The sequence below is a fragment of the Microtus pennsylvanicus genome, unplaced genomic scaffold (genome assembly GCF_037038515.1).
Source record: "Microtus pennsylvanicus isolate mMicPen1 unplaced genomic scaffold, mMicPen1.hap1 Scaffold_353, whole genome shotgun sequence".
NCBI lineage: Eukaryota > Metazoa > Chordata > Mammalia > Rodentia > Cricetidae > Microtus > Microtus pennsylvanicus.
Window position 1 is genome coordinate 1 of NW_027460976.1, and position 15990 is coordinate 15990.

Below are 15990 nucleotides of genomic sequence, written 5' to 3' on the forward strand. Positions count from 1 at the left end.
TATATCATTTAAATGAAGAGACAAATATATCCCTCACTCACAGCTCTGACCTAGATTGAACATTAAGTTTCAAGACACATATAAAGTCGCCTTAATTATATTACCTCTAATTGATAAAATAAGGATGCTATATGGTACACAAATACAGAGAATTTCAATTGGTTACGCAAATGACAAATTTTCACAAATCTTTGCCTGTTTAAAAGTGTATCCAGTTTTAAAAGTAAGGTAACCATTACAGGTACATTTGAATTTTAGGATAATGACATAGATAGCTACAGGTACCAGTGTGGCCTCTATGTTCTACACAACGTTGGACAATAGCTATTTAGCAGTCTGATTTTTCACTGAAACATTCAGTTCATTTACTGGCTGGTTTCAGTGCCATTCACTTATTCACTTTTACCCCAAAACCCATTTTCTCCTGGGATGATGATGACTTGTCTGAATTGGTAGAAGGGTCATGGGTAGAAATTTCTGTTCCCTCATCATTACTAACTCTATTAATAAGAATTTTGAACACTGGAATCGTATGTAGAAGAAAAATTGGAACCAAGTTTCTCTAAGGAAAGGTAGTGATAATCTTATTAACTCAAGTATCCATTTATTAAACAAATATTAATTTTTGATTATGCATGAAATTTATGGAGAAGAGGCACAGAGATAAGGAAATCTTTCAAACCCATATGCTTTGCCTGCAGGAATACATTTAATACCTGCTGTGATGTCACTGGGTGTCTTTCCTGGCTGGTAGAGATTTAGTTTAAGTTTCCCATCGCTGAGCAAGAGGAGAAGACCGCCTGAAACCAGCTGGAGTTCACTGAAGAGCAGAAGTCCCACCTTATTCCAGGTTCGGAATTGAAAACTGGCTGAGATGGCTTCCTCTTTGGAAGATGCTGGGAGTGCCAAGTAACTCCGGGTGCTCAGGAAAGTCAGAGGCATAGACTGTGGTTGTGAGCAAGAAAACGATGTGTTTCCCTGAGGCAGAGGACAGGAGCAGGCATTCAGCTCATTTCGGCCCATGTGGGATGCAATTTAAATACTTGTGAAATCTGATTATCAGTCTTATATTACTCTAGCCAGAAAACATTTTGCAGTGCCATGAATATCCAAATCTTTACCATTTATCTTAAAAGCTCTTGAAGTGTGCCCCCAGGTTTTCTCCACATTCTTCAACCTTAGCATAGACTAGCAAAGTCAATGAAATCAACTTTATCAACAAGAATAAACATGGGGAAGAAATCTTGGTCAAACAAACAAATAAAAATGATTCTGTTAGAAATTGAACTTTTACTTTATACAACAGTTATGATGTGTGTTTGGTGAAATGTTAAAAGCTTAAGAGCACAAAAATGCTAACTGATAATGTATGTACTAACTTATAAAATGAAGGAAATTTTGAGATCATTAAACCCTGTGGACATGGGACCAGCTATTCACTGCAGTTTGATCCTATGCTTTATTTTGGTAGCTACCTCCTCCTGCCCTATATACAGCACATCCTCTTGTTCATGGACAGAGGGGATCTTTGCACAAGCATTATGTAGAAATATTATTTTGAATGAAACACACACATTTGTCTATATTTCATTTTAAATTATATCCATTTAATAAAAGGTAATGAAAATATAACTTTACTGGATGTTAGGAACATACCAAGAACACAGATTCATAGAGAATTAGAAATAAAATCTTTTCCATAATAAATATTCCTGTGATGCTCTTTGGGATTTTCTGCACAACATGAGATTCAATTTACATATTTTGAATTTTAAGCAATAAAGAAACTAATGAAACTCTATTTACATCGGCATTTTATTATCAAAGTAGTAAAGCTGGAAACTGTGCTCCCCAGAATTTCAATCACTGACTGATTCTAAGCAAAAGTTTCCTGTAAACCTCAAAAGATGACTGAGTGTCAGAGAAGTAGAGCACCAGCCATGTCGCCCCAAAGGTTTGGGGAAGCGTGTGCAGTAAAGGATGAGCACAAACCTGTGGGGACAGCCACTGATTTCTTGCTAACAAGAAGACTGGAGTTCCATCTTCCAGAACCCATGCCAAAAAGCCATGACTAAGACTGGGAAGATATTCAATGGTCAAGGAACTTGATGTGCAAACTTGATTACTGGAGTTAGGATCCCTGGAAACTCACCCCACCTCGATGCTGCGTGGGCAGGGAGGCCACCTGTAATTCCAGCCTCAGCAAGCAGAGATAGGGAGATCCCTAGAGCAAGCTGGCAGACATCAGGCAGGGAAGCTCTGAGTTTGACTGACAGATACAGCAGCAATGAATAAGGTGGAAGAGTGATTGAGGGTGATTCTGAACGGCAGCCATCAGCCCCCACTTGCACACATTCACACGTACACCAAAAGCATCCGTGTGCCCACCCACCACACCTATGGACATAGTGATAAGCACTGAGGGATGCTGGTTTGTCCCACTGCCCTGCTCTCCCCCACTCTATACCGTCTATTCATCAAGACTTCTGGTCCTGCTGGGCAGCAACAAGCCAAGCTGATGCCCACCCCAGATGTGCATCATGGATTTATAGGGACAGAAGCCACCCAGAGGCAACATCTCATGCAGAAGGCTCAGAAAGCTGCCTGCATAAGCCACAAATCCTCTGCCAAGTCCGGTCGGTCCATTCACAGTTCAGCTTCAGACAGTGACTAATCTGATCTTCAATCTTCCCGTGCCAGGCCCTCAATTCCTTGTTCCTCTGCTAAGTTCCACATCCAGAGAAGATGCCCTGTTTGGAATACACTCCACTATTGCTTCCCTGACTGAACCATGACCAACAGATAGAGCTAAATGTTGCCATAATTCCATGGATTTGGGGTATAAAGGAGCCCAGACAACAACACTATTTAGACAGCCACAGGTTATAACAACCTATAAGTTCTTTATTTGTTATGAAATGACCATGACAAACATGGTCATTTTCTAGTTTCTTGTTAACACACCAGAATGCTACCCGATTCCAGAGACTGTGTTCATCTAATCTTCTGGTCAGGGAACAACTTCTTAAACAAATAAAAATAAAAATAATTAATCTACTGAGACAATAATACCTCAACAAAACTGAAAAATCCATGACAAAATTAAAAACCATGTCATGATAAAATTTAAAAATATTTCCCATACTATTTTTTTATATTTACTGATGTACGACAGTTCTTTCCAAATTAAAGCATTCCATCTAGATGGAAAGGCAGGCTCATGAGATTCAATAGGCAAACAAAACATCACAGCTTAGAAAGCTGCAGCTTAGAAAATTCTGGAAGGTCTCTCCTCAGTTTTATGGGAAGAGACAGCTCTGGAGCAGCAGTTTGTGCTTGGGTGACTTCTTCCATGATGCAATGGCTTTTGGGTCATCTGTGCTCCTGTAAGCAACCTGGTACCCATACCTGTATTAATTACTCCAATAGAAACTCATTGATTCATTAAGCTAGACTTTGGTACAATCATTACTTTTGTCTTTTATGGGTTCCCTTTCTAGAATGAGGAGGTGAATGTGTGTGTGCTTGTGCGAGCGTCTCTCTCTTTCTCTCTCTGTGTGTGTCTGTGTGTGTTGTGTCTACACAAGAAAAATCTGTCATGTGTTTACTTTTCATAAAAATAAATACATGAAACATAGTCGTTTTATGAATTATAATTCCCCTAAATAGCACTAATCTCTTATATGCATACTGTCAACTAGAGATAATTAAATAAGAGCCATGTCTAAAACATAAGCAAGACCCTCACAGGGAGCAATTTTATTTGGAAAAGGTGCATCTTACTCATTGCTTCATATGAAGACTCTTACCGTAGTGATGAGCTGAGGGCTGTGTTGCTTGGCCAAGCCAATGATGTCCACTCCATTATAATACAGGTTCTCCAAGCATCCATGAAAGTGTTTGTATGGCAATGACACTGATTTTGCAGGTGCTGAGATCCCTCCAAAGCTGATCTTAGAAAGAAAAATGGCATCAATAATATTGTTTAGTGATTTTTATGATAACCTGTTTAAATAATTATGATTAGAAATTATAGCAGTAATCATCACGGAGATAACTTTACAACACCACACATAGAAAAAAATTAAGATACCGACTTTTAAAAACAAATTTATGTGCATTCAGTCTTCATTTGTGTGACGGCTTGATTATCTTTCCAAGTCGCTAATCACACCTGGTTTTGATATTTATTGCTTAATGAAGAAAAATACACTTTTTGATTCACAGTAGAACTTGGTCTATTTAATAATGTAGCTAATTATGATATTTTATTTTGTATATGTTTCTAGCACAAATTGCTATTTGCATATTTAAATCAGTTGTTAATGGATTAATCTGTTCGCTGCTATCGTCTCTCATAAATCTCTATTCCTCGGGGTTAGAACCCAAAAAGAAATCAGACCATGCATTCTAGATGTGCATGTGGCAATGAGATCTCATCATGAGCAATAAAAGCTGCCTATGAAGTCCGGTGACTGTACATGTCAAGTAGATGATGATCATGTTCTATAATGATACATATAAATATATATATAATAAATGATGAGCCCCACGTTCCACATGCTAATAAGCTAAGCCACCTTAGGAATGTTTTGTCAGCCTGGGGATTTGCTCTGGAGGTGTCTTTTTTTTAATAGCATATTTTCTATTAGGAAGCTAAACCACATATGCATCATCAAATCTGAATTAATTGAAATGTAACCACCACACCTCATAATCAAGATCCAGGTAATTGAATTCTCCCTGGGCATGGAAGTGACGCCTGTGCTCGTCCACTGTAAAGTTGACCTGTTTGCCCAGTCTCTGGATGAGCACAGAATGCCAGTGCTGGTCGTCCAGAAGGCTGCCCAAGGTGAGGTTGATCAGGGTGGAACTAGAGGTCAGTCTAGCTTCACCTAGGAGGAGAAATGACAACAGTGTGATTCAGTGAAAAGGGTGGGGGGGGGCTTCTTCTTGATGGATCAGCATCTCTCACAGTAATTTGCAACCTTCTTCCATGCATACCATCCTGAACACGAGTGTGGATTTATCTGAAGCTTGATTATAATGATCTCTCAACCTTGCTGTAATTTCTTCCACTGTTAATTCTTTCTATTATTATTACCCATTGCAAGCTCATTTTCTATGTAAATTTTATCTTTGCTACAAGCTCATTATTTTTACTGCTGTAATATTTTTCAATGACCCATCCCATCCTTTATGATGCTAGGGAATAACTGTGGAGCTACGTCAGAGTTATAGGCAGAGCATCCAAAGAAGGGTTTGTGCAGCTTGCAAACATGAATCATTTGGGCATTTGTTGGAGGATATTTGATCCCACTATGAACCTTGCGTTTGCATTGGCTTTAATTAAATAAAATTAATCTTGGGTCAGGAGGCTGAGTTGGCAACTAGTTGACAGAAAGTAATCATAGAACACCAGAGGGTACCTAGGAGAGACAGAAACAGGAAGTAGTAGGGTGGGGTTTGGAGAGGTATAGGTTTTTTCTGGGGTGGCAAAGCAGAAGCACAGGTCTTCGTGGACACCAGGGAGGAGAAGGGGTTAGGTAGTTGCTACTCAGCCGCTCTGAGCACTCAGGTTTTCACCCCAGCCTTTGAGTCTCGAGTCTTATTCATAATTAGAATGAGAGTGATTTAGTTAAATCAACCTTTAGAGGAAGCAACAGGGTTGGTGGCTGTGGGAGCAAAATTCTCCCCAGGTGCAGTCTGAACAGCCAGGCTGCAGCTAGAGAAATAGGTAGGTAACAGCAGAGTAGCATTTGCTGGCTGGCATAGCAATAGATTAAGGTGCAGGTTCTATGCCAAAATTAAAACAACATTTAGTGCTACTCATTGGGTGTCAAATACATAGGCTTTCTTGACCCACCAGCCCCCAAATCATGACATGGAGACTTACTATTAATTATGAATGCTCAGCCTTAGCTTAGGTTTGTTTCTAGCTACCTTTTTTATTAGCTTAAATTAACCCATTTCTATTAGTCTATGTGCTGCCCTGAGGCACGTTTACAACATCTACATACTATCCACCCTATTTTCCTGCTTCATCCACGTCTGGTTGGCTGGCCGCTGGCTAGCTGGTCCGACTGGATGGCTGACTCCCCTTTTCTCTCTACCTGCCAGAATTGCCTATCCCTCCTCTGCCTACCAACTGGCCATTCCGCTTTTTATTAGGCCAATGGGGTGTCTGGTGAAAGAGCAACACACCTTTACAGAATTAAACAAATTCAGCATAAACAAATGCAACACATCTTTACAAAGTTAAACAATTATTCTCTTCCACAGTAGGCACTGGGTATACACAAAAGTCCTTCAATGGGAAAATAAAATACCTTGAATGTTAAAAGCAGTGAGCTATGAAAACATCAAGTTACGTAAGTGGCAATCAAAGAATCAGACCTTCCAAGAGCATCACCAAGTAGCTTTACCTGAATTAATAAGTAAGAAGAGTTTTCCTCTTCTTAACTCCAATGTGATATGATCTCCAGCAGGGCCTGCCCTGTGCAGAAGGATCCCATCACTCTCCATGGTTTTAAATTTCAAAGAAATGATATCTCTTATTGGACTCAAGGAGTTTTGATCAAATCTGTAGAGAAGGGAGCTTTTTCCATCCAGATCAATCACCACTGACCCTGGTGACAAAAATAGTAAAAGTCATCATTCTATGGATAAATATGGTTTGCACTGAAGCATGTTAACTACTACGGTGTGTGTGTGTGTGTGTGTGTGTGTGTGTGTGTGTGTGTGTAATATCATAGCAAAAAATACCTAATCCTATCAAAAAACAAAATTGATTCAGTTCCATCTAGATCATTTTAACTACTCACAAAATTCATGATTTAGAAATATACTTTAAGTGCATGCCACAAATTTTCTTATGTTACTAAAGGCTAGCCTTATTCTACAACAAAGAAAATCAGATTGCAATTTATATATATATATATATATATATATATATATATATATATTTGTATATATATATATATAATCACTTTATAATACATATTTAAAAATCAATAGTTTAATATTGGTCTAGGACTGTTAAAAACTGGTTTGGTTATCACAAAATTCTACCAGGTATGTGTTATACCTATCAAAGACAGCATATGTCTTTCAGACACACACATGTATGTCTCTGTGTGTAGTCGAGAGTTATAAAATACCACTTCAAGAACACATTAAATTGGCCTTGTGCTCTGTTTTATAATATTATTTACATGACTAAGTGATAGCATTTAAGTACAAGACTCTTTTCTCTTTTCTCAAGGGCATCATTGGAGAGCCATTATCCTAATGGTATTGTGAGGTTTATTCTACGGCGTTTATGCCATACTTTGACACCAGTCTGTTCCTTCAGCTATCTGACAGCGTCTTACCTACTCATTGTCAAGCTTACTCTTATTCAGTTCATCTTCAAAAAGATGTCATGTGATACTGGTAACATAACAGTACATCTGTCAAAATCAGTTTGCACCCCCAGAAAATGAAAACAATAATACTCAGAAATCCTCACTGTATTTTCTGTTTTACAAACCAAAGATTTTTTTTAAAGCAATTACCCTGAGAGTACTTTATATAAGAAATGAAGGGGTTAGAGAAACCCAATAAAATAAGAAACTGTTTTTTAACGGGTAAACTGACTTCTTTCAGTCAACAGCATGACATTATAGCTTACTCATCATGTTTCATCTGATGAAATTATTATAGTTACTTCTATGCCCAAATATGTATTGATTCAGACTACCCACCACACCCTGGAAACTGTTAGTTACCCCCACCAACCCTAAATGTTTTCACTATTCTATGAAGTTCTCTTCTGAAGACCCGGGGGTCTGATTGTTTTTTACATCTTGTTAATATGCTTATAAAGAATTTATTCGCCAAGTACACATGAATAAACATCACATTCCTTAGAAAGCATAATGTTAGCTGAACAATCATTCCTTGTTATATAACCGAATGAATGTGTATGGTTAAAGCATAACTCTTTGTCAAACACAAATGATGTTTTTTTTACCATTATTAGATAGCAATAAATTAAGAAAAATTTCAGCCAGATAGACTTTAAATGCTGACACATTTGGAGCAATGCAGTTACCTCTGAGTTATCTCTGAGTTAATGTATTGCTTAGAGGCAACTATCAGAGTAATGATTTTATTATAGATAAAGACTATTTTTGGAATTAGCTACCAAGAGATTTTTTCCCCCATAAAAACAGACCATGTTACTTTAGCCTACTATTTCTTTTTTTTCTTCTCTTTTTCACTATTGTTATTATTACATTATAATGGTTGTATCCATCTTCCATGGCACCTCAAGCTTTGAGGCCTGGAATATTTCTGTCAGCAAAATAAGGTAGTGAAAAAAAAATCTTGGACAATTGATGCCTAAAGCAATGGTGTAATGTTTTATCCCTCAAACTGAAGCCACTTGCTATTTTCTCTGACTCTTACCTACTTCCGACTTCACAGGTACATGGTTATGCATGTCAGTGAAGTACTTAGTATAAACATACTCGGTCTACCATGTCAGAGGTACTGTGCACTAAATATTCCAGATAGAAAATATTCAAGATAAGTATGCCAACATGGATCTTACAGACAGAGAAGATGAGCAAATATATTCACAAAACCGTTACAAGCTGTAACAAACATTCTGGGGGAGAAGAGAAGACCAACTGACTAAGATGCTGAGAAAAAGCTTACTTAGGTGTCATACCTAAAAGTCTGAGTCTCAGGCAGGTCTTCATATGCAACCAAGCCTCTCTCTATAGTTTCCAACCATATCTTCTCCTCATACACTAGATTACACTTGTGGCATCTAATTTCAAGAAGTCTATGTATTCTCCCAATATGTCCATGTTTACTGCCATAAACAAAAATCTAAGAATTGTTGAGAAACTTCTATGACAAGAAATAATTTAATACTCTGAAGTAGAAGGTAGAGTCCCTTCAACAAAGGGGCTCCTGAAGAAAAAATTACAGAAGTATGGAAATGAGTATATTAATAACAATCACACATTCTTCATGTATGTAAGCAATGTCTTTTGGAAGGAAGGGATGGAAAGCAGTCACTGTTCTCCCTGACATTTTCATGTTAACTTTATGCTCATTGACAACCATCCCCCTTTTATTATTATATTTACAAAGTTATTTATGTAACTATTTGACATGTGAAACCATCAGCACAAGGCACTGTCTTATGATACATAAAACACCCTAGTTTTTTTTTCTCACTTGATACAAGATAGAGTTGTCTGAGCAGAGAGAACCACAGGTGCAAAAATGCCTCAATAAGACTGACTGAAGCAAGCCTGTGGGATATTTTCTTAATGGGTGGTTGATGTGGGAGAGACCAGGCCACTGTGACTTGCTCAGTCTGTCTTCTTATGCTTTGCAGAACCACCCACTCTAGGATGTATGAGAATACAGAACAATCAAGGCACAAAGAGAGAACAAATCAAAAAGCAGCGTTCTTCTGTGACTCAGTTTTTGTCTCCAGGTTTCTGCTTTGGGTTCTTGCCCTACCTTCTTTGATGATGGGATTGTAATGTAGGAGAATAAGTGAAATCAACCCTTTCCTCCCTAAGTTGCTTTTGGGGTGTGTGTGTGTGTTTGTGTGTGTGTGTGAACAGAAACCCTAACAAAGGCATAAAAACAAATGATAGAAATATCTGGAACTATCTTCTCTAACCCATCACCTCCCTCTCATAAAAGACCTTTCTGATTACATAGGGTCCCCAGAATAAACCAGGGAGCCCCCCAGCAATTGCGCCTTTGCTGCATAAGGCACCACGACATTTTTACATTTTGGTTTTAGGGACTAAGATTTGTGTCCTTGTGGCAAAATACTTGACAGATAAAAAATATGAGAGCAGAGATTTATTTTGTCTCTTGGAGTCCTAAGGACTCTAGCCCGGCAGGGAAGGTAGAATCTGTGACACCAAAGTATCATGGGGGCCAGGAAACAGAGAGAGCAGGCAAACCGGGCCAATATGAAACCTTCACAGGCCTGAACCTTGTTGCTGACTTCTGCCAGTCAGGCCCCGCCTCCTAAAATTTCTACAGCCCTCCACAAATACTGCCAGCATCACAGGGACACATGCTCAGATACAAGCCCTGCGCGGGGGGGGGGGGGCATCTCGTATCCAAACAATAATAGTAGGGGTGTTTCTTTTTTCTGTCTCATAGCAAATTACTTAACCTCTTTGTCTTGCTTCTTCATGCATGAAATGAGAGTAACAGTATATTCTCCACAGATTTGTTGTATGAATGTTTATCCACATAGTAACAAGTAATCAATGAACACTCATTGCTGCTAATGCTAACCTATTATTTATTATTAGAATATTGAGCAGGAAAAGAGGTGCTCAAAATAATTAAATACTTGGGTTGATTTCTGATTCTTTAAAACAATGAATTTCTGAAGAGCACACAAGGCACATGCACACACAAATACACATGCATGCACACACACATACACACATACTCATACACACACATATGCATGCACATACACACATATACATAGCACTCACGCACACAAACATACTCCTATATACATACCCATGCACACACGTTCATGTATGCATACACACACAGGCACACCCATGCAGTCACACACACACAGTGCTCCTCAGTATCCATATCATTGCCAAGTTGTACAGAGAGGATGATTTGAGGCAGTTGTGGGGTTTGTGGCTCTCTGTCTGTTATCTCCCCTGAGCTGACACACAGTAGCAGTTGTGGGTGACCTGAATCCTCCTCAGTGAATACTGCCATCTGAAATCTGCTTATTTAAAGCTAGAATTGAGGAAAGAGGAGACTCAGAAAGACTGTAGGCTTGAACCCAGTCACCTGGTGACTCCATATATAGTCTGGCTTTCCTTATATGATGCAGAAATGTAATCTTCCGTGGAATGGAAAGCGCTTCTACAGAAAATATACAAACGTCTTTCAGGGAGCTGTGTCGGAAGGAATGCTCCCGAAACGGGCATTCTGCCCTCCTTCCTTCAGCCTGTATTTATGGAGAGGTCTCCGCGAGTACAGAGCAGATGAAGTGCTGCAGGAAAGCAAAGCGCATGCTTTCATATTGTTCAAAGAGCTTACCATCCACGGGAAGACACACATCCCTGAGATGTGATTAGTCATGCCCTCGTTCAGAGCTCTGCTTCCGGATCAGGGCAGGGTCCCCAGAGCTGTCTGAGATGCATAAGACAGTTGCTCTGCCGCAGCCTCCAAGAAGGATGTCTGCGGGCTGCGGATATGTTGTACCTCTTGGAACAGCAGGCACTGTCTCTACCTGCACATACTTCACGTGCAAGCCCACTTATCGTTCTGATATATTGTCCTGCACCTGACTCTTCCTACCCCACCCCTGCACCCAGTCCTCCGTTCTCCAAAAGTCTGAGCATTTTTGAATCCTAAAGGGCTGTCACTTTTCAAAGCAATAGTCTCCCCCACCCCAAGGAGATCACTAACAAAAAGAGGGCTTAATTTAAATGGCCCAGCCATAACAAAAAGCAAACTGGGCTGCCAAGATGGCTCAGTAGATAAAGGTTCTTGCTCTGCGAACTCAGATGACCCACATTTAATCTCCAGGCCCCACTTGTAGAAGGACAAGAGCTGATTCCTGCAATTTGATCTTTGTCCAGGAGCATGCCATAGAATGCCTGGGCATACAAAGAAACATATTAAATGATTTTTAATTTTTTAATTAAGTAAAGCTAAAAATAATTAAAGCTAAGAAATTTGTTTCTTGGGTCTTCCATAAACGTTCACCATCTTAAGCTCTGCCGGGTCACCACTGAATTAGAAGCTGTAGACTCCTAACTTGAGACCTGGGAATGCAGGTTCCCCCATGAGGCTGACTTAGATTACATCAAGAAGATTTGACTGGACGAACATGTAGGTTAAAGAGGCCTATTTTCCAAAATCAAATAACCACATTGCCTACTGAATTGTACCGGGGAAAATGAATACGCTTTATTTATTTATACTACCGTTGGTTCTTGTAGAAAGTTTCAGAGGTTTGAGAGATTTTTTTTCCCTGAAAGATACTTCAGGACAAATTGATTCTGCAAGTTATACTATGAATCATATTATTATTGATGAGGACAGATGACTAAAACCTTAAAAGAAAAGGATTGGAGTAGAAAATGCATGAACTGGAAAACCATCCCTCCAATAAGAGAAAATTAATCTTATTTAAAGGTCATGAAAAGATTCTTCATGAAAAAGATAATTAAGTTTTCTGTTCATTTGGGGAGAATTACCTCCAAAATATAAATTGAATCAGAATTTTTCTTTAGGGACTGGAGAAATGGCTTAGCAGTTAAGGGTTCCTTCACAAGACCCTGTTTTGAATCACTGAACCCATGTCCAGTTTCTCGCAACTAATTACAGTTTTCGGGGGTCTGGCACCTCCCTGTGGCCTCCAAGGGCACCTTCACTCAGCTGTGCACATACTCAAATACAAATGCATGCCCTCATATGTAGGCACGCACACATAACCATGAAAAGAGTTCTATCCTTAAAGATCAAAGAATAAAATTAATCTAGACCTTCCATGAGCAAGAGAAAGGGGCTATAGGCCAAACTCTTCTTGGTTAAAAGTGAAGTCAGCATTTAATAGCAATCAATCCTACTGATTATTTGAGAATTATTACCCATGAGTTACTAAACGAAGAAATGAATCATCTGGAGTCACTGTTAAACCTTTCTATAGTGAGACATTGGAGCAGCGGGGTGATGAATAGGCACTTGGGACCTGCATTACTGAATCAGGCGGGAGACCAAGCACTCAAGAAATCAACAGAGAGTGGGTGATACTACTTTTGCATGGAAGCATAAAAATGCCCAGGGTGATTTAAGAAGGGGCTCCTACTTTTAAAGCAACGCAAACGAATACCATGAAACGGAAGGAGACATAGAAGCAAGCTCTACACGGAACCACAAAGAACAGTGACTCTCCTGCTGTAGCTCTAAATAGACGGAGGTAAAGTCAGCACTACGCTGAGGGACTGAGGGGCTGCCCACGACTCCTGCACTTAACTATCAATCTAATCTAACTTTCCGGGTAGACGAAACTCTCAGCATCAGCTCTGGCAAGAGGTTTTCAGTGAGTGTGTCATGGGAAGATTGCAAGTTGTATTTCGGTCTCTGGTTTGATTATTGACTTCTGTAACATAACCAAAGTAACCTAAATACTTGGTTTTTTGGTTAGAAGATGCAGAGATTAAATTTCATGTTTCATATTACTAAGATGCTATGGAGATCAAACAGAAGTACCTCAGAGTCCCTACCTTGATGACAGTAATGCCATTTTGATAAGGATATTATTTATTCACCTTGAAGATATCCTTTCCTTTGATCTACTGTTAAATTTTGAATGTAATAAATTTGTACTTTTATGTACTAACTCATTATTTAATTTATATCAAAATACTTGAATTAAATTTATTTACTTATTTTGCAGACTGACCACAGTTTCTCCTCCCTCCTCTCCTCTCATTCCTTATTCCCCCCTCCCCTCTTCACTCCCCCTACTTGGAATCCATTCCTTCTCTGCTTCTGTTCAGAAAAAGGGAGGCCTCCCGGGGGTATCATCAAAGCATAGTATATCAAGCTGTGATAGGACATATCAAGTTATGATAAGCACATATATGCAGAGGGTGTAGGCTCCCTGGTTGTCAGTTCAGACTCTCTGAGTTCCTATGAGCCCCAGGTAGTTGTTCTTATATCAAAATATTTTTAAAGTTTTTTTTTTTTAATTACGTGTATGAGTCTGTGTTAGGTTTGTGCACATGTGTTTACTGTCCTCAAAGGCCAGAAAGGGCATCAGATCCTCTGGAACTGGGGTTACTGGCAACTGTGTGCCTCTTGATATGGGTACAGGAAAAGGAACTTCTAAAAGGGCAGTACATGCTCCAACCAATGAGTCATCTCTCTATTACCTGTATAAAAATAGCTTTCATGTGTCTATTTGTCAATTGTTATTACACATGAACTATGCCACATGACACCATGGAAGCTACAATTGCAGCCATGGGTCACATCCTGTCCTCAAAAGTCCTCCAATCCTAAGCAACAGACATTAATCTATTTACTGGGCCCAGAAGGACTTCCAAATTGTAAGTGATATAGGAAAGAAAAGAGCAGAGTTACAGAAAAGACGGAGTAGATGTGTTTGAAGTAGATTGGCAACCAGGTATATTTCCGCTGTTACAGTAATTCAGCAAATAGGTGAACACATATATAAATGGACGCAAGGCAAGGAAATGAAAGACAGTGAGCGAGTGCTGTGAGGAGGATGGAAAAGGCTGAAGGGATGACATGGAAGAAGATGGAAAAGGCTCACAGGAAGCACTATTTGGCGGGGAGGGGGGCTTGGTCCTGCCTCAGCTAGATGTACCAGGCTTTGTTGACTCTCCATGGGAGGCCTTATCTTTTCTGGAGAGTGAATAGGGGGTGCAGGGATGGGGAGGAGCAGGAGGATGGGAGGGAGAGACAACTGTAGTTGGTATTAAAAGAAATTAAAAAAATAAATTAATTTTAAAAAGGCACACAGCGTTCAAGAATCAGTCAAAGCGCGGGTGGGCAGCCAAAGCGCGAGTTCTCATTGATAACCTTCTTTTGAATATTCCCTTCTCATTTCCTAGCCTCTCTGGGGACCTGGTTCTGACCTCTGTCTCCTAAGTCTGGAATGACAGGGAAACTTTCTGCTTGCCCTTAGAAAATGCCGGGTGAATATGAAATCTCCGGAAATGTGTTTCTTGGCTTTCGAGAATCAAATGCTTTCAAGTTTATACCTGCTTTGAAATGAATTTTAGAGCTCTGAGTCAGTTTATAAAAAAAAAATATCTACCTAGTTTGTTTACTTGTGGGTAGCACATCAACCCAATCACAGCTATTCTGACTCAACGTACCAAAAAGGAAAGTCATTAATCTTCTTTTGAACATTTGTAGTTACTGCAATCCATTTCTTTATCCAAGGTTGCCAAGTGAGCATATTTTCAATACCACCTTTTCTTTATATTATTTCCTAGTTAAAAGGAAAAAAAAGAAACACTCTTTTCTCTTGTATTTGATTACCTCATATTATAGATTATTATAGGGATTATGAAAGAAATGCAGCTTTCACTTCTTTTATTGGTTTTCAAAATAAGAAATTGGAACCTTAATATCTCTCCTATGTGACTAATGGGGCTGTTAAAAATGGTAATTGCGGGACCAGTGAGATAGCTCAGTTGGCAAAAGGGTTCGTTTCCAAGCCTGATGAACTGAATTCAATCAATGGAACCTACATGGTGGGATGAGGGAACTACCACCCACAAATTGTCCAGAGAGAGAGAGAGAGAGAGAGAGAGAGAGAGAGAGAGAGAGAGAGAAGAGAAGAGAAGAGAAGAGAAGAGAAGAGAAGAGAAGAGAAGAGAAGAGAAGAGAAGAGAAGAGGTGAGGTGAGGTGAGGTGAGGTGAGGTGAGGTGAGGTGAGGTGAGGTGAGGTGAGGTGAGGTGAGGTGAGGTGAGGTGAGGAGAGGAGAGGAGAGGAGAGGAGAGGAGAGGAGAGGAGAGGAGAGGAGAGGAGAGGAGAGGAGAGAAGAGAAGAGAAGAGAAGAGAAGAGAAGAGAAGAGAAGAGAAGAGAAGAGAAGAGAAGAGAAGAGAAGAGAAGAGAAGAGAAGAGAAGAGAGAGAAACATAACTAGAAAGATAGTTCAGAAGTTAAGATTCTCTATGCTCTTGCTGAAGCTCCACATTTGGTTCCCAGCACCCATATTTAGCAGCTAACAACCACCTGTTAACTCCAACTCCAAGGGATCCAGCGTCCTCTTCTGGCCACCATGGATACTGCACCCACATGCACATTGAAACATACACACACATAATTTTCAAAAACAAATATAAATCTTAAAAAATTAAATATTATCATGAATCCCTTCATTTAAATATACTTGGCATGTTTTGAAGTTTTAGAGATACTTTTTATTGATGCTG

The 15990-nt window shown here is 39.5% G+C and overlaps 1 long non-coding RNA gene across 1 annotated transcript; it reads right to left on the bottom strand.

Moving 5' to 3' along the window:
- Positions 1-3824: 3824 nt before the first annotated feature.
- LOC142842260 (uncharacterized) lies at positions 3825-6478 on the bottom strand. Its single transcript, XR_012909254.1, has 3 exons — positions 6426-6478; positions 4711-4895; positions 3825-3953 (listed from the first exon to the last, which is right to left on the bottom strand). It is a non-coding gene; the product is annotated as an uncharacterized LOC142842260 (long non-coding RNA).
- Between the last annotated feature and the right edge of the window lie 9512 nt (positions 6479-15990).